This window comes from Pollicipes pollicipes, unplaced genomic scaffold, assembly GCF_011947565.3.
Source record: "Pollicipes pollicipes isolate AB1234 unplaced genomic scaffold, Ppol_2.1 Scaffold_6138;HRSCAF=7277_pilon_pilon_pilon, whole genome shotgun sequence".
NCBI classification, from domain to species: domain Eukaryota; kingdom Metazoa; phylum Arthropoda; class Thecostraca; order Pollicipedomorpha; family Pollicipedidae; genus Pollicipes; species Pollicipes pollicipes.
This window is the reverse complement of record NW_023596818.1, coordinates 9,887,230-9,911,206: the sequence shown is the minus strand read 5'-3', so window position 1 is coordinate 9,911,206 and position 23,977 is coordinate 9,887,230. Positions and strand designations below refer to the sequence as shown.

Genomic DNA, 23,977 nt, shown 5'->3' with positions numbered 1-23,977 from the left:
ACCGAAAGCGAGACGGCAGACCGTCCGACCGTAACACGGTCGGACCCGGAAGTGGGGCCTGGCGCCGGGGTCCGAGCCAGGCGCCGGAAGCGGGGCCTGACGCCGGAGCCGGGGCCTGCCCGGCGCCGTTTTGAACGCTCCCCGTGTCGTGGAATGCTCTCATATGCGTCAGGCCGGCGGGGTGCCTCTGGTCGATAGCCGAGTCCCCTTAATAAAGCCGACCGGCGCTGGCATGCGCCGGCCGCCGGCGCCACGGACGGCACGACCACACCCGCACCACAATCTGGGTGGACTGCACCCAGAGAAGACTACAGCCAGAGCGGACTGCACACAGAGCGGAAGGCACCTCGAGTCTCGCCGCACCGAGCGTAGCGTCGGCGCCAGTCAGTGAGATGCCACAAACGTCGACGCGTTCTGCGACGCCCAGACCAGCAGACAGACAGCTCGTGCCGAGGCAGGGACTCCGCAGCTTTCGAGGCCACGGGCCCCGAGCAGAGGCCGGCACGACCCAGCCCCGGAACAGCGCGCCCCCGCCACGAGAGGAAGTGTGGTCTCCTCTTCGGGGAGCGTCCGACAGCGGTGGCGGACGCGGTGGCGCTCGCGTCAGGCGGCTCTCTGTCATCTGCTGACTCACGCCGGGCGTCGGCACGTGCGGTGACCCCGGCGGCGCCGCCGGACGGACACGACGGCGACCCCGGCAGCGCCGCCGGGCGGACACGGCGGCGACCCCGACGGCGCCGCCCGGCGGGCACGGCGGCGACCCCGGCGGCGCCGCCGGGCGGACACGGCGGTGACCCCGACGGCGCCGCCCGGCGGACACGGCGGTGACCCCGGCGGCGCCGCCGGGCGGACACGGCGGTGACCCCGGCGGCGCCGCCTGGCGGCCGCGGCGGCTTGACGGACCGGCATCGCCGCAGCGCTGGCGCCGTGGCGAGCGCCAGGCGGCCCGGCACATGAGCGGCAACCTGGTATATCAAGCGCCAGGCAGCCCGGTACATCAAGCGCCAGGCAGCCCCAGCACATCGAGTAAGATGCCGCGCACATCGCATATCGCGCAGCTTACTCACGGTGCGAGAAGCTGCATTGGTGAGCAGCATCGCGACAGAGGATTTCAGCGGGGAAACCCGTTGGCTTGTTTCGAGCCCGGCCACATCGGTCGTGAATCAGATTTTCCAGCCGGGCCCAAGCGTGCGGCGGCGTGCATACAGCGCGCCGCAACTGCGCAGGAGCTCGCGGGCCGTGATGTTATTTACCGACTCTCGGGACATCCAGCAGCGGGTTACCCCGACCACCGGGAACGGCTGGCGGCGCCGGCGCCCGCCGCCCGCATTGCACGCCGAGCCCTCGCGGTTTCACCGGCGTCGAGCCGGCGAGGGCGGCCGGCTGGAGCGGCGACCTTTCCCGCATCCGGGGGAAAGTCGCCGGCCAAAAACTCGCTCGATCACACGCCGCTAACGACGCCGTTCCGATCACGTGAGGGGCCGCGCCGCCCCTGCCGCGGCAGCGCCGGCGCTGCCGCAGCTCGCCGCTGACGCCGACGAGCTTTCGCCGGGGTCGGCGCGGCGCAGTGGCGCCATCGGCGCCGACGCCCCGTGCTTCGCCGACGCGACGGCGGCGGCGGCGGAGACGGGGGTCGAGCGCGGTGAAACAAAGCGCGGTGGCGAGCCGAGGAGCGAGCAGGATGTGATAAGAGGCCAAGGGCGCACCCAGAAGTCGGCTTTGGAGGGGAACGGCGCAACACCCGCTTGTTGGGCCCAAGTAAAAAAAGGTGTCCTGATGTTTTTAACTCATGGAATTTTGCTTCTTTTTCCTCCAAAACATACAGGTAAACGACCTTTCCTCGGACAAAGTTGCTTTCATTTTCTTCGGTCCAGGAAGGTCACCGTTCACCCGACTTTGGTCACGTTAGCGGGAGGGGCCACATGGTCCGATGCCCCATGGACTCCGCCCTTGTGTGATTGGGGATTTATGACGCACTCAACTGCTGAGGCTATATGGCGTCGCCTGCCTCTCACCCTGGCAAGAAGGGCAGGTACCGCGGGAAATTGAACCCCGTACCTCTGATTTCCCAGACGCGTAGGTGCCGGTAGGGGATGCCGGTAGTGTAGTGGTTAGCGCACATGCGTTAGCTAACCACTGCACTACCGGTACCCGCTTGGATCCTCTCTCGTCGGAGGCCAGTCTTGCGAGCGGAGATAGACATCCTTGGTCGAGCCGAATGTGATGGAAAACCCGTCTTGCACACTGTGCGAAGACACACCGCGGCGCGGCGCCGAGCACCATGCCCGTTCAGCCGCCGCGACCCGGCCCGAGATCTCCCTCAGCGCCACGTCAGACAGCTGTCACTGCCCAACAACAGCGCATCTGTTTACAGCAGCGTCGGCCCGGCGCGGTTTTAGGCGTCGCTTTTTGCGGCCGGCCCGTCGCCGGCCTTGAACTAGGTCAGGTGAGGTCGGCGACCGGCGGCAGACCGGCGGCGGCCGGAGAGATCGACCGAAACGAACGGTGACAAAAACAGTCGGCCGACCGACAAACCGCCAACACCCGGACTTGAAGCGGCCGGCTGGCGAAGCCGTATCATGGCGCTGGACTGGTGACGTTGGCGGAGCGTTCGGCGCGAGGCGAGCCTGAAGTCACTCTGAGGCCTTGGCGTCCGTTCCCACCACCTTGTATTCCCGAACATGAAGCTGCATCATCGAAAACGTCGGTAACAAGGCACAAAAAGCAGCCGAAAGCATCGTTTTTCGGCAACCTGTGCCTCGATCACAGAATGAATTTATGAATATCCGCCTCTGCTGGCTGGACGAAGTTTCTTTCTGACGCTACCATTGTTCTAGCAGGGCGCTGCCATTCACCAACCCTCAACGGACAACCCATTCAGGTCAAGGAGCACTGGCATCGAAAAACCTATCGGCAGGCTACCGCCTCGTCCGGGTCTGGCAGGCCGAAAGGTGAGAGTTGGGCCACGCTCGGGCGGCGCTGCGTCTGACCCGATGACCCCAGCGCGTGCGCGGTGCCCGGTCCGCCGGCCGACCGGCGCGGGCGTCCTTCACCTTGGCCGCGCGGGGAGCGCGGCGCGCCAGCTGGCTGCCACCCGCGCGCCACCCCCGCCCCGCCCCCGCCGCCGCCGCCGCCGGCCAGCCGCTCAATAACAGAGCGCGTCCGGTGGCCCGGCCGGCCGCCGACGCGGGGCACATGGCGGGCGGCGGCAGCCGCGGCCGATCGGCGCCGATAGCTCCGAACCGCTCCGGCGGTGGCGCCGCGGCCGGCCCGCAAGGTCGGCGCCGGGGCCGACCGCCGGTCGGCGCCGGGCCGCTGAGCGGCGGGGCCGACCGCCCGTTCGCTGAACGCCGGGGTCCGCCGCCCGGTCCCTGAGCGCCGGGGCCGACCGACTGGTCCGCTGAGTGACGGGGTCCGCCGCCCCGTCCGCTGAGCGCCGGAGCCCGCCGCCTGGTCCCCTGAGCGCCGGGGTCCGCCGCCGCCCGGTCCCCGAGCGCCGGGGGCCGACCGCCGGTCCCCTGAGCGCCGGGGCCGACCGCCCGGTCCGCTGAGCGCCGGGGCCCGCCGCCCGTTCGCTGAGCGCCGGGGTCCGCCGCCGCCGGTCCCCTGAGCGCCGGGGCCGGCCGCCCGGTCCCCTGAGCGCTGGGGCCCGCCGCCTGGTCCACCGAGTGGCGGGGTCCGCCGCCTGTTCGCTGAGCGCCGGGGCCGACCGCCCGGCCCCCTGAGTGCCGGGGCCCGCCGACTGGTCCGCTGAGCGCCGGGGCCGACCGCCCGTTCGCTGAGCGCCGGGGCCGACCGCCCGTTCGCTGAGCGCCGGGGCCCGCCGCCTGGTCCGCTGAGCGCTGGCTTATCGCGCGTCGGCCGTACCGCGGGCCGGCGGGCACGGCCAGCTCGGCGGCGGCGCGCCGGGGCCGGCGCCCGGGCCCGCTACACGGCCCGAGCGTGACCGGCACCGAGACCGGCCACGCCGGATTTTCCGACGCGGCCCCCGCGATGCGACGCTCCTCCCAGCCTGCTGCCGACACAGCCAGCAGAGGACAGGTATGCCAGGGCGATGGCCGAGGGCACGCGTTCTCACAGCGGCGCAGTGTGTGCCACGGCTACATGCGCAGCTCCTCATTTCAGGGAAACCCCAGGCGTTATGCTAAACGCGGCTGGGTTGCCGCGCGATTTCTACGCCGCCGCTGCATGGCTGTATTGTCTCGCGCTGTTAGGTAACTGGCCGCGGAAAACGCCTGCAATGCATTGGCAAGTCACTCGGCAAGGGAAGAATGCCGACAAAACGGTACTTCGACGAGTGATGAATTCCCGCCGCCAGCGTGACCACGGCGTCACTGAGGTGGAACCGAGCCCGCCCGGTGAAGCCGCTCGTGGGTGGGTGCTGGCCTTCCCTCGCATTACAGCGCCCGCCCGTCATCCCACAGCGTTCTCCTGGGAGCTGGGGCTGTCGGCCGGCGCTGGACGCGGGGCTGGCCGCCACATTCCGCGCGTCACGTGAGGAACGGCCGGGGAGCGGCGGCCGCAGCGGCGATCGCCGCCGCCAGCGCCGAGCCCGGCCCCCGCCCGGCTAACGGACCGCGTGAAGGCATGCAGAAAGCTTGACGCCGGCCGCGCCGCCGTCAACACGCAGCCGCTCTGGTGCAGGCTGATCAAGCTGATCTGGGCGGGCATGCGGTTGTCGACGGGTGCACTGCACCGCCGCCGCTGGTGGCAGTTCCGGCAGTCCTTTGTGGCCCAGGCGCGGCCCCTTCTGACGGGCCTTGGCCGGCCGCCGAGGAGGCGAGGTCGGGGAGCGGCGCCGGCCGGGACAGCGAGCCTCCGACCGGCCCGAGCCGCCACAGCTGCGCGACCTGTGACGTCACCGGGCGATGGCCGGCTGAGCGGCGGAGTCCGCCACCCTCCGGGCACGGCGCCGGCGGGCCGGGCCGGGCAAGGTGAGTGACCGCTGGCGGTGCAGCGCAGTGCCCCCCCCCCCCCCCTCCCCCTCCGCCCGCCTCGGGCGAGTAACCGACGAACAGGGCGGCGAGGACTGGCGGCGCGCCCACGCGGAGACAACAGCGCGTGGCCCCCGCCCCTCCCCCGCCGCACACTCAGCGGTCACGCACCGCTCGCGTCTTCATCAGCAATCCACCGAGATCTTGACAGATGAGCCGAGCGATTCACCGATGCCGTCGGCCGGCGATAGGTCGGCGGACGGAGGAGCCGGCAACCAGCGGTCGGCCGGCGACCAGCCGGCGGTCGCCGGTCGGCTGCTGCCAGTCTGTCCGATCTGGCCACTCAAGCACTCAGCTTTAGCAGTAGCTCCCGGGATGCCAGCGGAAACGCTGAGCTGGCAGGCGAGGTTCCTGTACCACCCAGCCGACGTATAATGGTCAGGTTCTGAGGCATTGGTCACAGGACCGGGGCAGAAACTCATCATGGTCGGATCCCGGATGCCATGCAAGCCAGCCTATGGTGACGATGACGATTGGGGCTCTAGGGGCTCAGCGTAGCTGCTCGCAATTACGGCTCTGTGGTGCCCCACTGTAGACCGCCTTTCTCTGTGCGAAGCAGCACTGGCCAACCAATGAGACAGTTGTTGGAAAGAATGTCCCTTGCAGGCAATGTTGCGGGATGCCTGGCAATGCCTCATGCTGCGGTGTGAGCCAGTGCTTTCCGACAGGCAGCGGAGGTTCGGCGAACGAGAAATTCGCCATAGATATCATCCCACAATCAGGGAACCACCTTACACATCAATCCCTCGACAACTGCCTTGTAATGCCGAATGCTGTGCTTTGTTGCTGTGCCAGCGTGGTAGCCCGGGTCGGGAGTTAGACAATTAAGCACTTTGGCTCCAGACTGGGCGTGTCGGCGTATGGGCGTATGGGCGTGTTGAACGCCTGGGAGGAAATCCGCGGGGACTGCGCGCAGACCAGTCCGCTTATTGGGACATACAATGGTCTTGACAAGCGGACTGCCGAGTCCCGGGGGACGAGTCGACTTGGACGCCAGGGAGGCGCGCCGGCTGCAGAACACCTCCGTCCACGACACCGGGCGTTCATCCGCTCACTCACCGTGCAACAATCTGTCGACGCTTCCACAGAACCCTGCGGCATTCGATGACATCGGGTGGCCGCGTCATTTGATCGTCATTTGGGCAGACTGCACCGGTGCTTGGAGCACTGCACCGGTGCTTGGAGCACTCCACCGGTGCTCGGAGCACTGCAGCCTGTAAAACACCGGAGCACAGCAGCCTGCGAAGCGCGCGGCGCAGGACTTGCCCGCACAAGTGCGCTTTTGGGTGTCGCACTTTGTTACCGGCTGTGGCACGTCCGTTTCGCTCGTAGGTCTTCACGTCCCAGCTGGAACAGCAAACGGGACGAGAACGACCGCCCCCGCTGGCAGTGAGGAGCAGAGGTTTATCCTCTCACCCAGCAGCCGACGAGCGGACACCTGGAGCTTAGGTGGAGCCGCGCTACGGACGAGACCGCTTCGTCCCAGGAGAGCAAGCCCCATTCCCCGGTCTCAATCGGCAGTCCACGCACCGGGCCAACGGGGCCACCGGGGCCACCGAGGCCACCGAGGCCACCGGGGCCACCGGGGCCACCTGGGTCACCGGGCTCAACCACCGTGAGCCGGGTGACCCGACAGCCCGGACAACTTCGACGGACGTCTACCCAAAACTCGTCCTTTGCCGTCCGGCAGCATGCCAACTTGACGCGATCGATAACTCAAATACCCCACGAGGCGATGGGTTGGCCGTTCAAGACGGCGATTTTTAAACAACCAAACTACTCCCAACGATACTGAGAACCGGTCGAAAGCGCCATCACCACCTCCTTAGTTGGTAGCCCGGGGACAAAGCGGAGCGGTCTCTGCAAGCACCGGTCGCCGCTTTCCCTGCCCGAGCGCAGAGCCCTCTCGAAGAACCAGCGACGCGGCGTCTCGCTTGAGGCTCCGTCCCAGTAGCCGCGCTCCGATCCTGGCCTGGGGCAGCGGTCTCGTCCCAGGACCGCTATAGAGGCGTGCGCCACCGGCCGCAGCCGAGGCCGGCGTCACGCGGCGGTCCTGGCGCGGCGACGGTCGGAGGCGCCGCGCAGAGGTCAGCTGAGCTGCCCGAACGCAACAGGTGTCCAGCCGCGCTGGTGACGTCACGCCTGGCCGGTGACGTCATACTAGGCCAGCTGAGCGGCTCCCGCCTGATAACGGCGGCTCGCCGGCCACCTGTGACGTCACCCGAGATCAGCTGAGCTGCCTGGGCGCCGGGCGGACGGCGGCCGCGCTGCGGGGTCGACGCAGGCCGGCTCGCCGCCCTAATGGCTGCGGAGATTCGGTTGGGGGCGACGCAGATCCGGAGCAGGGGAGGGGGCAGCGCAAAAAGCGGCGCTGGCTTCGGGCGGCGACCGACAACAGGCTGCGCAAGAAGCCAGAGCCGCCGGCCAGCACGCTGCACCGGTTTTGTCATTCAGCCATTCGGCCCGGTTCTGCTCTGCACTTTGGCGCCATCGCCGGGTCAGAGCGCCGGTCCTGACTAAACAAAAGCGGCCGAGAAATAACACGAGTGGCCGCTGGCTTTGTGAGTGCCGCCAGCGGGGACCGAAAAAGGCATTTGTTAGGTTTGAGCGCACGCGTATGGCGACGGCACAGGGCGCACGCCGGAGCCGCGGTTTGTTTACGTGGTCGCGGACAGAGAGCCAGGGACCGGACTCTCCACTGACACATGGAGAGGCGCCAATGACCTCCGCTCCGCCAACAGCTGACCGACATCCGACTGAGCGAACTTCGTGGAGAAAGTCGGCTCAATAAAGAGGTAGCGCCGCGGCGGCCGCCGTGCTGCGCGAGCGGCAGCCGCGATTTTACCGCGATTACGGCGCCAGACGCTATTTGCAGCGGGGTACAGGTACATCGGTACAGTACAGGTGCAGTACAGTACAGGTATATCTGTCACTTTAGCGCTGGTGCTGTCGGTATCGATCCCACCTCCGCACGAAGGCTTCCTGATCACGTGTGAAAACAGGCTGGGTGACATGGCTGTAGGTCGGAGGTCAAGCTGGGTGTGGGTTCCTGTTGAAGTACGCACACACACGCGCGCGCGCGACACACACACACACACACACACACACACACACACACACACACACACACACACACACACACACACACACACACACACACACACACATACACTCCTACATTCGTCTGCAAGGCGCATTGCATTGGTGGCACATACCACAGGTCATACCAGGAAGAATTGACCATGAGGTGGGCACACGCAAAGGAAGAGGCACTAAACCATTGGCGCATAGTACCTCGTCAGCTCATTGCGACTTGTACCCTACTAGTTAATGACGAATTGTACCTTTCCAGCAAGCAGAGAACCACAGGAAAGGATTGCAACGTTGCACAAGTTTTATCTCGTAACCAAAGGTTCTATCTCGAGGTGATTTTCCCACAGCCCGTTTTATGAGGAAAATTAAGCCAACAATCAGCTGTGGATTGTCCACATGAAGTCATTTGCTGCAGGAGGGGAACCAGACCGGCGGCCCCTTGGTACCAGTGCGTTATGGTCTTATGGTAGGCGTCATGTTTGCTGCTGGTCGAAGGCGGCTTTTGTTGTGGCTTCATCAATATCTTAATAGGAATCGCCATGAGTGGTGACTAAACCGCGATGCAGACATGATTTATGCCGTGCTTTATATAATCTCAGCCCGTGAGGTGACAAGCGGGATGACGTGAGGTCAATGTGTCACAATAAGCCATCAGGGAAACAGTTTCAGCTTATCTATTATGACACGCGATAGATTATGGCAAATCAGCAGCAACACTTCCTGCAGGTCTACCGGCAATTGCCCCCCAAAAGCTATGCTATCTAGGAGTCCGGCACCTTCATTACGAAACTACGTAAGTCGGAAGAGCCTCATGATGCCAATGTAGGTATTTAAACAGCAGAGTTCGCGGTCTAAATATAGAACGTCTGTGTAGTTTTCCGCTTAACATGCACAGTCTGCGCAGTTTTCCGCCCGGAATACACAGACGATTTGCATCACATGCGGGACAGGCATGTCCTGTTCCCGCTGTGCCGTTGAACGCTGGGTGAGAATGCGTGCCCAGGACACATTCTAAAAAAATTGGCACACAATATGAGGAAATGAAACATGTAACGTAACGCCAGGACACCACCCGGATTCGCAAAGCAGTGGGCACGGCTGTTACATTCAAGCACTGACAGATGGATGCCTCAGCGGGTAGCCGTTACGTGGCCAACAACAATTTTGGCAGAGTCATGAGGCTGCTGAACGGTCAGCTGTCAACACAGCTAAAACCACAAATCGCCCATTGTGCTCTCAAAGCTGCACGCACGGCGGGCCTGTGCAGGCGCCGTCCAGGGCTCCCACGGGCCGTGACGTCACGCCTGGGCCCGCCGTCACGCCCGCGGGGGCCGGACCGGGCGCACCGCGGGGGCCGGACCGGGCGCACCGCGGGGGCCGGACCGGGCGCACCGCGGGGGCCGGACCGGGACCGGACCAAGGCAGCTTCCGAACTGGAGCAGGGGCCGGGCCCGCACGGTCGGCTATCTGGGCGCGGGAGGCGCCGCCTGCACCGGTGGCTGCGCTCACAGAGTCGGAGCCAGGTTAGCTGCCCAGCCGGGCGACAGTCGGCGCCGGAGCCGGAGCCGGGTTCAGAGCCGGACCCACGGGTCTGAGCGGCAGCCAGAACGGGAGCCGGCGAGTGGCCGAGAGCCGCGGGCGGAGATATACAATATATATGCATATAAAGATAGACTGATAGGGAGAGATGAAGATAGAGGGAGAGATAGAGCGATGCAGGTAGTATATGTAGAAAGTTAGAGAGAGAGAGAAAGAGAGAAAGAGACGGACAGACAGACAGACAGACAGACAGACAGACAGACAGACAGACAGACAGACAGACAGACAGACAGACAGACAGAGTGGGAGCGGGTCCGGCGCTGGGAAGTGGCTGATTGGCGCCAATGACGCCGTGGCGGCGGGCTATTCAGTCGGCACGCGCCGTCACGCGACGGCAGAGGGGGATGGGGGGGGGGGGGGCTCCGCCCTCCGGGGCAAGCCGAGAGGAGCCAGGCCACCAGCACGGGCAGAAAGGGGCCTGCCAGCCAGCCTGCTTGCACAGGCGGCGGCGGTGGGACGGGCAAAAACAGCGCTCTGATGGAGATCAACTACCGCATCACCACTATGATATATAGAGGGGGTCATTAAGGCATCCGCCCCGTAAAATGGCCCTCATAAACGCGGGGATGTTTGAAGGAGCAGCCCACCCTCCTCACTGGGAGGGAGGGCGGACGTAACAGGCCGGAGCGGCTCTCAACAGCTGAGAACAACAGCCGCCCCTGCGCGCGCCGCCGGCACCAATTACCCCTCCCCCGCCGCCCCCCCCCCCCCTCCCTCCGCGAGCAGGCGGTGCAGTGGTGGGCGGCCCTTTAAAAATGGCGGCGCCGGGCCGACGTCATTATCTAATCGGCGCACTGTCGGCCGTCGCGGGCCCGAGGTCAGATTGGTGGCAGGGGCGGGGGGGGGGGGGCGGCAGGGCGACAGGGGTCTTCTGCTGTCGGCCGTCGCGGGCCGGAGGTCAGATTGGTGGCAGGGGCGGGGAGGGGCGGCAGGGCGGGAGTGGTCTTCTGCTGTCGGCCGTCGCGGACCGGAGGTCAGATTGGTGGCAGGGGCGGGGGGGGGGGGGGCAGGGCGACAGGGGTCTTTGGCTGACGGCCGTCGCGGACCGGAGGTCAGATTGGTGACAGGGGCGGGGAGCGGCGGAAGGGCGGCGGGGCCTCTGGCTGACGACCGTCGCGGCGCAGGCCCGGCTGGAACCGCCAGCCGCGCGCCGACGGCCCGGTGGAACCCCGTGCCGGCCCGTGGCAGCGTGACTCAGCCGGGTGGCGTCAGCGAGACTGAGCTCGGCCAGAAGGCCACGGCCTCTGTCCTTGTCTGGCGCCCTTTGGCGCTGCGCCATCGGAGAATCCCCGTTCTTGCCCCAATCAATGCGTGAATGCCAAGCGTCCCTTTGTCCCTCTGCCGCCTCCCGCACTCTTTCTTGTCGCTGAAGGGAGGATAATCTACGCCTGGCGCCAAGTCATTGGAAGGCTCAGTTTTTGTTTTCATTAGCTCTGCTTCTCCACAGGAGGCATCCTTTCTGTCGCTGCCTATGCTTCCACGCTGGAAGAACTCACTCAGTTCTCGTTGCCTTAGCGTAGGCAGACCCCAGACTACCTGCATGCTTCTTGGCCATATTCTCCACTCTTGAAGCAGCAAAGGATTTGTCGAATGCCCATAAATGTTGGCGTTCAGGCTTGGTTTGCTCATACTATTCTTACCGCAGGTAAGAACGTGATCCCTAACCTGCTCTATCCAATAAGGCTAATGCGGAAATGACATGACCACCTAACCATGATACTATGTGACAACGTGCATCGCATCACGCACCAGCCTTCACAACCGCATTCGCTCCCCGCGCAGGAAACGCAAAGCTCTTTTGAATACCTGCTGCTGACAAGCGTGGGTAGGGCGGGTCATCGTCCTGTAATAAAGACGGGCCGCCGTCACTGGATACCCGTGTTTTGAACAGGCCGCATCGGCATGCAACACGCAGCAGCGCTGGTGGCCCGCGGTTCCCACAGAGCCCGACCGCAGAGCCCTGCGATCACGTGATCGGGGGCGGGCCGCGCGCGTCGCCACGCGGGCCGTCTCGAGCGAGCGATCCCAGCCGGTCATCACGCGCGGCAGCCGCGTGCGTGCCGCGCCGCGCCGCCGCGACGGAGAGGCAAAGAAAAGCCAAGCCGCTGGCGAACTCCCGCTGGCCGTCGTCCCATCGCCGGTGGCCGTCGTCCCACCGCCGGTGGCCGTCGTCCCATCGCAGGTGGCCGTCGTCCCATCGCAGGTGGCCGTCGTCCCATCGCAGGTTGCCGTCGTCCCACCGCCGGAGGCCGACGTCCCATCGCCAGTGGCCGTCGTCCCATCGCCGGTGGCCGTCGTCCCAGCGCCGCTCGATGGATTGGTGTCAGATATTGCTGAGAGACCAGCGGGAATCGCTCAGCGGACGCTGAGAACTCCCGGACCGGTTCTAGAGCAGCATCACCGCGAGTGCGGGGCTATTTTCGACAGCCGAGATCAAGCGGCAACAGAGGGTGGTACTCAAATGAGAACGTGCAAGTGGATGGAGGCGACGACCGACGCCATATCGCTCCTTGCAGAGGAATGACAGGAAAATGATTCATCTCTGACTTGGCATTAACCCAGTTGCGTGAATGCACCCGATACGATGACTGACACCGTAGCACAAAGTCTTGATTGTAGAAGGCAGGCACCAGGCTCGGCCGTCATCGCACCAGCTCTCATTATATTCATAACTTACCAGTAATCAGGATGAAAATGCGTTAATTCTGGCGATTTGAGCACCCTACTTTTTCATCAACCCGCGCCGGCGTTTGCACAGATTGCCGATGACCCCGGCGAGTTCATGCCACCGGCTTACGCCACGCCGCAGCGCAGATCAACCGCTTGGGAGCACAACGCCGGGCCCGGTGCCGTGCCACGCAGCGGAATTGCAATCTGGCACAGCGTGCACGATAGTGCAGATAACGGGCGCCCGAGTCAGACCCATTCCGTCGCAATGCGCACGCGGGCTCTGACACCACCGGGCTCTATCGCAGCGATAGTCGCGACCTGAGTCGCTGACTTCGGTGAGTCGATGACTCAGCGGCCCGCCGCCGCGCAGTCGGCGCTGGCTATCGGCGCGCGCTCGGCCAGGTATGTCGCCACGTAATCGGGGCCATAGGCCAGTGCGGTCAATCTCCGGTTGGAAGTGTCTGTCCGGCCGCGGAAACAGCTGCCTGTACACACCGCTGGTCTAACTGTCTGCAAGCTCACGTATGCAGACAGTTCTGTCTGTCGGTCGACTCCGCTGTCTAGATTCAGCGACGTATTTCATAGGTTCGTTTTGAATGGATGTTGTGAGTTAGCCCGGGCAGTATCAGAAGCAGAGTTTCTGCACGCACCACGTAATTGACCGTGCAATATTTTGAAATGTCATTCTGAACATAGACAGCTTTCCCTTGCCATCATGTTGCACAACTATCAGTGTGGCCCAATGATCTTGCTGGTTTTGGCCTCGGAGAACGAGATCAGACACCAAATGAGTCGCCAAATCGCGCTTTCAATTGGCTTTTCGATTCCCAGGTCTGAATTTCGTCGTAACCCGTGCTAATGCCCAAATGCCTACATTACGTAACGCAGAACGTGATTCGCGTTCCGAACTCGCGCTCAACGCTTCAAAATAATCGAAAACCAACTGACGGCCGTTATTGCCATGAATCGTGTTGACGCACGCCAGGCCAGAACAATTCGATGATCTCATTTGTTGTCTTTGAGCACCACAAAGGCCAATGAGATGATGGAATTTGAATGACGTTTGTATGGCGACATGCACGCCGGAATGACCTTGGAATAGCCTTCACGAAAAGGTCTGCAAAAGTTCGTGGGCATTAAGCTCGGAAAAAGGGGGTTTAAGTATTAAAAAGGGCATAGCTGTGAACGATACCGAATGATCTTCACAATGACTATCTCAGTCCATAACCACATATAAATGTGGAACAATTCCTCCCACTTGCAATGCGAGAACAGCCAAATCTTTTAGCATCTTCAAAATTGCACTTAAAGCGTCCGAGTGGACAGTCACACTTCCAAAACACCCCCAAGTGACTGGCTTCAGAATTGTTCGTTCAACTAAGCAGCGGCCGGCAAGTGCACAGGGCCTGGGATAGATGACCTTGTGGCGGTATCGAACCACCGCTCGAAGAACGCCACACCCGGTCCTCCCAGCGCGGCCCCGCCGCCCGCCGGGGAGGGGAGAGGGGGGGGGGGGGAGGAGCGCCACCGGGCGCCACCCCGTGACCTTGCACGACCCACCGCGAGCCAATGACCCGAGACGGCGCCGCGACCAGCGCAGTGGGCACCACCCCACCGCCGCGCCCCTCCCCTCCCCCGCCCGCCGGCTGCCCCAGCCCCCGCCGCCCCCGTGACCCGGGCCCGGTAACCGATCAATAGTCCGCAGACGTGGCCCGTCTGGCGGGCCAGCATCCGGGCCGGCGGCGACACGGCGACGGCGGACGCCGCACCGCACCGCACCGGGCCCGGTCCCAGTGCCAGCCGGGTCCGGTCCCGTGTCCCCCGTTCGAAGCAGGCCGAAGCCGCTGATAAACCCGAGCCGTGATCCATATATGACGTCACGGCGTATCATGCGACTCCCACAGAACTGCGTCGACGTCCGCGCGTCCTTGGCTTTGTTAAAGTACCCCAGGTGACGCATCCATTGCCCTGTTGTGTTGCAAGGAGAGGAATGTGGCCTGTCGGGTATACGGGCAACACTTTGGCGATGGCCACACCTTTGTCGTAAGCCGTCAGCCAACTGCCCCGGGCAGAAAGCCAAAGTTCAGGATTTTGATGGGAAATAACGAGCATCGATTTCGTTATCTGACGATAAAGGGTTCTCAGTTTGTCACTTCTTCGTAATTTCGGTCTCCCGATCATGGATGCACTGAACGGCCCGTGCACAACAACGTCCTTCGCGGTTTTGGCGAAGACATCCATGTCTCTGTGGCACCTCTTAGCGGGGCGACTTTCGCACACTAGTCCTGGCCTCGAAATTGAGGTCGCAACTGACCTTGCGATTGAAATTAAAGCTAGGATAAAAGAGTGAGTTGGAGGAGCAATGATCGCGGACTGCATTGTTTCTCATTAACTTTTGCTCAACTGACATACTTGCAAAACGGTTCACAGGAAGTAAAGACGTCTCTAATGATGAGACAGACAGCCGGGGAAACCGCGAAACCCTTCCTTGCACACCAGGCAAATGGAACACTTCTGCCGGCCGTGAGGTACCGGCACGACCGGAACACGCAAGGCGACGGAGCGCGCTAGTGGCGGCTGCAGCGGCACCGAGTACGGGGAGTAAAAACACTCCGCACACGCAGTACGAGAAGCCTGCAGAGGAACGGCACCGGAACGCGATAAGCCACCCATTATCCCGTGATCTTGCACCCGGTTCAGCGGGGGGGGGGGGGGGGGCACACCCGGCGGCGCTGAGCGGCGCCCCGACAGATCCTCGCCCGTGACAGCCGGCGCGGAAGCCGGCTCTCCTGACGCCGGACGCCGCCGCTAATGCACCGGACCATGTTCCTCCGCTAATGGACGAGTCCACTGTGGCCGGCGGTGGGGGCGGCAGCCGCTCGCGGCGCGTCCCGGCGCGTGCCCGGTCGTCGCTTGGAGAGGAAATCCCTTCCCCCTGCTGGGGAGGGGACAAGGTCAGCGTGACCCGAGGGACGGCGGCCGCTTCCTCTGCGGCCCCGTCCCCCGCCTCACAAGCACTAAGCGCTGTAAGATCACGAGCGACCGGATAAAAAAAACCGACGGCAGACGTGATCGTGACTAAGCGCGGCAAGGCAGTGCTTTCGTTCGCGCTATTCGACAAGGCTCTCTCGCCGGAAACGCGGGACACGAGCAGCCGCGCCGCGACGGAACAGAGCGACGGCTTTCCAGCCCGACACGACCACATACCACCTTTCGGAGAGAGCATCGCTGCTTCCTCTCGGTGTTCGTGGACCGAGGCGACGGCCGCTTTTCAGGCCTCGAAGGGTTCCAAAAAGATCAGTTCCTCGACAAACAGCTCTTCATCCCATTTTCCTGTTCCCCAGCTGCCAATGATCGTGTTCAGCGCAAAGCAAATGCTGGAGAAAAACTCTAAAAACTCAACACAGGGCGTTGTCATTTTCAAACGAACTGACAGTCGCGATACATGGCGACCGCTCTTGCCAACCGCGGCGCCTGCACGCTTGCATTTCCACTGCACTGGCTGACGGCAATCGACAGGCTGGCGTGCATCAGTCGCGTTAGCCCGAGCACTCATTGGCCTGCTCTGGCCGGCGGCACTCGTACACAGCCTGGCAGAAGCGCCGTAAACTGTGAAACTGTGACTGGCAGCGCAGAACACACCCTGGGCTGGGGGTTTTTGCACTTGTTGGATGCTAGAAGTTGCAAGGCATCAGGCGGCTGGAATGGCACCAGACACGCGGTTGGATACGTGGTTTGCGGGCAGTGTTCTGGGCATATACCAGGAAGAAGAAAGCGGTGCGGTCAGCACAGAATCTCTTCAGGAGCGCGGCTGCAGGGCACAAACATTCACGTATGCAGATGCCAAGCACAGTCCAAACATGGGCTTTCTAACGGAGTGTGGCGATGGGCGCCCTTAATCGTTGCAAAGCAACAAAAGCCAAGAGGTGGATGGCAGGATGCAGAAAGCTAGCTGCGGTTCTCTGATGAAATGGTAAGCCGATCAACAACGTACATGTCAACACCGACCAGGAAAACCATCGACCCCATCGCGGTGGCGCCTCGCCTAATATCAGCAGATTCGTCAGTTCCGACCCGGCATCCGGCCTGCGGGGGCGGGGTTTGCGTTGGCCGGCGGCCAAATGCAACAGGCGACCCAGCCGCGCCGGTCCGCGCGTGGTCGCTGGAACGGAAGAGCCCACGGCGAAGTCCCAACCGGCCAGAGTCGGCGAGCAGAGTGAAATATGGGTGACCCTTGACTGAACGGCGCAGTTGGTGACCCAACAAAGATGGGCACATCTCCGGACCAAAAGGGTCCGTTTTTTCTGGATCGGTTAAAGATGACGCCATCGGAGCCGGCGGCCACACCCCTGTGTGAGGGTGTAGCGGTCGCACGTGGCCGTCGGAGGGCGAGAGACGCCCGCGGCGGCGGCGGTGATGCACTCATATGGAGCCCACCCCTGCTTCCAGCTGACGAGTGGCAATACTCGCCACAGCCCTGGGCGAGCGGACGCGGCCCCGTGCGTCACCGCAGCTGCACGCGCCACAGAGCAGCCCCGCAGACGACCCCAGAGATCAGGGCGGCTCACGAGATTCGAATGTGCTGTTTTCAGGGCGGACCAGCCGGCGGTGGGAGAAGCTCTCTGCGTCGCGCGGCGCGCCCCTGCAGCTGTTCAGCGGCCTGGCACATCGCTGGAGACGGGGACACCCCGCACTTCTCAGGGGACGGGGACGACCGCACGGCAGCAGTCGAAGCGATGACGTCAGATAGTTCGCGACAGGCCCTGCCAACGCGGATCTGTACATCGACCTTGAGATGTCGCGGCAGTTAAATGCATACATGAAACAGGATGAATCAGAGCCGTGCTTCCCCTAATCGTTATGGGGTGCATGTAAGTGTGGTGAATTGCCCCTGTCAGGTTTGCTTAACTGCACTGGCGAAAACCTTGAATGCCATTTTGTGCCGAAGTATTTTCCGCTGGAAAAGTAAGTACTTCTGTGATCCTTCCCAGCATAGGAAGATCATGGAATAATGAGCTCTACAAACAATTAGTTAAACGTCTTGCTATTGCTCACACTCACAGCGCGAATATGACACAGTCTTGCACATGTATCAGAATGAGCTTGGTTAGCCTGATTTTTACCTAAAAATGATCCAAGGGTGAGGAAACAAACTTAAATTTTATTGTAGTTGCAGACATTACCAACACAACGAAGTTATTTCCCTATCCTGGTATAAAAATCATGAAGAGGTGGAATTAACAACCCAAAAGAGCAGATCTAGAATAGCAACAGCCCTGAGAACTGTAATGTGGTAGCGCGGATAGAAAATCCTCCGTGGCGTTGCTGGGATTGGAACCATGTGATTACGTTGCTGGGATTGGAAGTCTCGTGTTTGCGAGGCCAGCGCTCTATCAACTGAACTTATCCTTCCCGGTCAGTTCAGTTGCGAGATCATTGAACTCGCAATCAGAAGGTCCTGTCTCCAATCCCAACAATAATAATGAGTGAATTCCAGCTGTGAGGAGTACATGGTCGAAATCCTAACGTCCAGTCCCTTTCTGGACTTCATATCACCTGGCGACGGTCGAAATTTCAACGGGCCAAAACGTTTTGAAAACACTAAAACACCATACCAGGGCGACAGCCCAACCAATTACTCCATCCGTGGTACTAATACCTCGGCTCATGCATCCCATAAAACTGTGTGATATGGTAACTCAGAAGTTGAAACACGCTGCACTTTGATGCGCGCCCTTCAGTCTAGTGTGACGATCCAGGTGACGTCATAACGACCCATGCAATCATCACGGATCGGAAACCACTCAGGCGCTGGCAAACCCCAAGAGAACCTTCCGAAGTCCGCTGTGCAACAGCTGTTTGTGCTCCGCTGCACGCCGCCACGCTCGGAAAGGAACGAGAAGGCGGACAGGAGGCGGGGGGGGGGGGGGGGGAAGGGGCGCGGCGCAGCACCAGACCGACGGGAGCGCCCCCTGATTCACCGGCGGTTCCCGGAATGTGTTGTGACGTGCAGCACGCCCCAGCAGCTCTCTGTGAGCGGCTGGTTCGTCCGAGTGTCGTGCCGGCACACTCTGGCCTGCAGGTGCACGCACCGCGCTGTCAAAGCACGCGAGGTTGACATGGTGCGAACCTACATTCCCGCGATGGCGAGCTGTGGTGACAGCAATATATATATATATATATATATATATATATATATATATATATATATATATATATATATATATATAGGTATGTGTGGAATGACAATTATTATGTCGTATATATATATATATATACATATATAAGCAACTAAAGCCATTAACTTCCACCCAAGGGCAAAACGTAAGTTCAAGAAGTGGCAAAACCAACTTATACGCTTTCATGCTTTTCACGACTTAATGATGCCTAACTTACCTTTGGCGTTTCTTTGAACAGGCGTCAGCTGGCTCCACCTGCCGTTCAGCCAGTCGTGGAGCCCGCCGCGCCGTCTGCCAGCCATCTCTTTGACAGCGCCAGCCGGCCCAGCCCAACGTTACATAACCTTGTCACTCGTGACCCGTGACGCAACGGCGGGCCGCTTCTGCGGGCGGAGCGCGCCTCGAGATCCGTCGGCGCCGGCGCGCGGTCTCCGCCGGCACGGCAGCGCGCTGCTTACAGCGATCGCCGAGTCACGAGCAGCCGGGCGGGCACGTGCATCAGGGCGAAACCCGAGCCGGCCCGGGAGCTGAACACACGTGACCGTTGGCTCCCCGGCGGGGCAGGGGGCGTCCGCACGCGCGCTACGTCACGGGATGGCGGCTATCTCGTGCGGTGGCGGCGGCGGCGCTCCTCGCCGCCGCCGCCGCCGCCGCCGCCGCCGCCGCCGGAGATTCGTGCCCTCGCGTGGTGGGAGAAGGCTGGGTGATCGCTGGCGCGCCAAGCTCCACAGAGAACACGGCATAAACGTCAGTTTGCGCAGGTTTTCAGCCGTGCAGTGACGACGCGATCTGGGCCCAACAACGCGTGGAAACCTTCGCCGCGCGAATTCCCCCTCCCCCCTCCCGTCAGGCTGAGCGCGCCCCTGCCCCGCCTGTTTGTCGCGCGAGGGCCGCCGATGCCGGCGCCGTCCTCCGGCTTCTCCCGCCAGCCCCGACGTTCGAAAACCGCGCGGAAATCGATCGACAACTGGGCGGCGGCGGCGGCAGCGGCGGCAAACAGTTGTGCACGGCTGCACGCCCGACCAGCCGGCAAACACGGACACCGCCGGAACGGCCGGCGGCGGCGATGCATTGAAGGGCACGGCCGCCTGCGGCTCGCTCTTTCAACCAGGCGCCTTTTGTTGACGCCTCGTACTGCATGCCAGCTGTCTGGGCACAAAGACAAAGTTGCAGACTAAATGATAGCTTGAGAGGTGCGGAAATGTCGCATGTGTGCAGAATATTGCTTTGAGAAGGTCAAGGCAAGCCAGGTGAAGGTCAGTTTGAGCAAAATCGTCGCGGGACACGTCTGTCTGGATGCCGGAGCAGGCGCACAAACATTTGTCGTCTCGAACTGCATTGGGTCACAACAGCACCGGGCAGCAATCGCCTCCTTGATGCATGATTATCGCCTTCGAAGTTTAGAGCACCCGGTGGAAAACCCGTTTCGTGGCGTCGTTACGAATTGATCTCGCTGTCGGTTTTCTTTTCGGTGAGCGGACGACCAAGGCCAACAGTATCGCTACCCCCAGCGCTGAACCGACCGCCGGCAATGGACGCCGCGTGGGGACTGTGGGCTCTTTTACAGCTGTTTCTCTCTCACCACACACACAGACGGTGCGGCGAGAAACGGCTAACAAACCAACAAGACAACATACGGATCGTCCCAGTGTGGGCATGTTGGCATTAATCTCCGCTGTTGCTCGACAGTGGAGGGCCCGATTGCGCCGGGAGGGCCCTTGGCGAAGTCGCGCCTCGACCCGTCCGCCACTCTCCGGGCCCCGTCGTCAGCCGCCCGACTGGTCCAGTCCTGGTCCGACTGGTCCATTGACCATTCGTCACTGCTCCGGGCCCTGTCGTCGACGGCCCGACTGGTCCAGTGACCATCGGACCGCGGTCCCAGCCCTACGGTCCCCGCGCTGTCGCCGCCCAGTGGCCCCGGACCGCGGTCCTCTCCAAGGGGGAGGGGCGCCTAGTTCTCGTACCGCGGTCCGGCATCGGACGCGGCACTGGCGCTGGTGTCGGCGCTGGGGCTGGCGTCGGTGCCGGTGTCTGTGCCGGCTCATTAACCGGCACAGAACAGGGCCAGCCGCGGCCCGCCCCTGCACACGTGTGTGGCGCGAGTGTGCATGGGACCGGGACGGGGCAAACCAGGCTGCAGTCGACACGTGCCGCCGGCTCTGGCGCGTCCCGCCCCCTGCCGTGGCCGAGGGAGCTGTGGCGCCGTGCGGGGTGGAGGACCTGGGGCAGGCCCCCACCGCTGGGAAAGCCTAGCGTCAGGTCTGCGGTGGTGCCTGGGGCGAAGCGAGGCACGGCGTCTGTCTGGCTCGCGGTCATCCCACCAATGCTGGGCAGGCTGCATCAGCTGCGCGGCTTCACCACACACGAGGCACAGCCTTAAGTGGGCGACCTTAGGACCGACCGGGCGCCGTGCCTATCCCCGCCGCCGCCAGCGGTGCAAGGTTTGTTTATTGACCCGTGCTGAGACGGTCATCAGCGCGCTCGTTTCCCATGTTGCTGACGGAACGTTTAAGAAATGCCAAAGCGTTGAGAGAGAAACCAGAGAGCTGTCAGAAACGAAACATACTTTCAAGACGGCTGACCTTCGCAACCACATTCCGTGGACTGGCCTGCCGTCCCATGCCGTGGTCTGACCTCACTCCGCGTTCAACAGCTCGCCACAACGCTGCAACAACTGTGCCCCGGGGTGTTTGCACGGAAATCGATCACACGTGCGACTGTGTCCGGCCCCGGTGCTGCCGCTCGAGCACGACCGCCGACGTCAGTGGACAACTGTGGGAGCTCCAGCCTTCCCGGCTGCCTCCGGGCGCCCGGCGTCGCAGCCGTGACTCGACGCTCGTCGCAGCCGCGCCGCCCGCCGAGTCCAACAGCGGGGAATCGGCCAAGGCTGGCGGCAAGTTAGACGCAAGGACGGACAGACAGCGGCACGTCTGGGCAGACCTCGGGCCAGCAGCGGAGCGGCTGTGTGCCATTCTCCTGGCGGAAGCCCCGGCCCGCAGTTCTGCGAATCTCTCAGCCGGATACCACGCTCGGCCGCTGCTACCAGCCGCGGGGCTGCACCAGCACTCCCGTGTCACGCGCCAGCCCGCGCCCGGCTCGGTTATGCCCGGCACGCCTGGCCGGCCACGTCACCATGTGCCGTGCACGGGCGCCGCGCCGCGTCCCTGCGCCCCGACTGCATCGATGAAGTCACAACTGCACACGCGGAGTTAGAAATCTGGCTTTCGCAAACGCACGGAGAGTCAAGTCAGCTACATGCGTCGTTCAATGCTGCGATGGATGAGCGGAACATTATTTCCAGAAACGATGCGATGAGGGTCCTTTCCGTATATTCCGAATTTTTAAGACGACCGGTAGAGCGCCCGCTCCTGAGACCGAGATGACGTCAGCAGTGTCTGAGGCGCTCCCCCTGACCCGGTCCGGCAGTGGCGCCAAATCAGACGGCTGTGCGCCGCTTCGCGCTCCAGCCAGCCCTTTCCTCGGTTCCTGCCGCGTTGGCGAAATTTGAATTATAGCGCCCTGGGGATTCACAGACGCCCCGCCCCGTCCCGGCTCCGACACTTCGATTCTGACCCGACCTTGACCGGGAGCACGGAGCGCGAAGAGTTCTGAGTGCAGCCAAGATTCGTAAAAAACTCGTGAGTCATGTGTTTTAAGTGTATATGGGTCTACGTACATTTCGATGGCGATGATGATGATGATTGGGGTTTTAGGGCGCGCCGACTTCTGGGGTCATTTTGCGCCCACATATTTCGGTGGCAAGACCGGGTTAGTCGTTTTAGTTATTGCATATATGTAAAAAAGTTCGAATGAAGACACTTATTTGCTTTAGTCTTTTCCATTAAATCGTTGGTGATGCCAATCAAAATATTCGACAGAATTCAGGTTTTAACATTGGCATGCTCATGCATGTTGGGAAACCCTGGGGGATGTGACAGACCCGAACGAACAGGCAAGGGAGCGCTAGTATAAACGGGATCAAACGGCACTCCGCGATTTAAAACCTGCAAATCAGTGCATCAGCTGTATGTTAACTGTGTTAAACTCTAGTTGATTCCAGGGTGCACTGCTGGCGCGGTGCGAGCGCGCCACGAGTCTGACTCACGGGCCGCTGGCACCGCGACGCAGGCGCGCCATCCCGCAGTTGTGCTCCGGCCACACCGCGGTGACTCACAAATGCGTCGCGCGCGCCGGACCGGCTATTGTGTGTTTAGGGGCGTGGACAGGTCGGTCGCAGCCGCGCGACGCCGCGCCGAGTGCCGCGGGCGCCTGGGGACTCCGGGAAGGCCCCCGGCCGGCGCGGAGATCTGAATCAGCCGGGGCCTCACCATGGCCGAGACATCCCCATTCATTGCCAGTGCCGGGAAGGCACTGCTTTGCCGGGGCATACATAGGCACTGGGAAGGTACTGCAGAGGCATACATAGGTATTCCCCCTCCCCCACCTCAACCCGCGTGCAGCGTCGCGACGGCGTGACGCGGCCCACGGCCGGCGCGCGCGTGACCGGGTCACGCGCGCGCCGCGCGTCACGCGTCACGGCGGCGGCCGCGCGGCGCGTTCCAGCGTTCCGGCGCGCGGCGGCTCGTCCCGCCGCGACCTTTGGCCGGCCGCGGGACGCTAATGTAAACGGAGCCGGGCCGTGCCGGCCGGTGCTCCGCGAGCCGTCGCGCTCCGCCCCCGACGCGTCCGGCGTCCAGCGCCCGGCGCCGGCTCGGCCGTCCGTGCCCCCCCCCCCCCTCACCCCGCGCGCGCCACGCAGGCGGTCAGGACGGCACCCGAAGGCCTGGACGGCACGGACGGCGTACAGGACGGAACGGAGCGGGACTATCAGTGGGCGGACGTCGGAGAAAGATGAGACCCTAAACCAAGTGCTCCTGGCAAGCCCCGCCTCTCAAGCTAATGACGGCTCGTCGTAAGGCGATATCTCTTTCTGACAAGTCGTAATGGATGCTCGAGGCGAGTTGCTGGTGCAGATGGAACGTCACTAACGAGGGCAAAATCAAAGAAGCACGTACTCCTTCGGTACCTTCTGGCATCACAAAAAAGTAGTTATGCTCAACAAGACGGAAGTCCAAACACTCATGCCATGCGCACTCGCAACGTTCCCCTAAAACGATATGAAGAGGCTTCGTGGAACTTTGGTCAATGCTGTCACATCGATCACACCGGTCGGTTGCATCAAACGCTCAACGCATGGTACAAGTGATAATTAAATAGATAATTAAGTCTTCAGGATCTTGACAATCAGATAACATCGCCAAATCACGTGCGCTCAGTCAAAACGAGCCCCTTCGGCCGCACTCGCTAGCGCGTTTGACCACAAGCAGCGTCCGGTCGGCACATCGGAATCCTTGACACGCCTCGCTCAGCAGCCCGTCGCCCACGCCCGACAAACAATTCCACCGTCGGCGATCGCAACCCGCGCCGCGGCGGCGTCAGCTG

At 62.5% G+C, this 23,977-nt stretch overlaps 1 protein-coding gene across 1 annotated transcript in view; it reads right to left on the bottom strand.

Annotated features, from left to right (window-relative positions):
• Positions 1-23,977, bottom strand: part of LOC119105875 (RNA-binding motif, single-stranded-interacting protein 2) — a 43,845-nt gene that overhangs the window by 19,680 nt on the left and 188 nt on the right. The gene's annotated exons all lie outside the window — the stretch shown is intronic.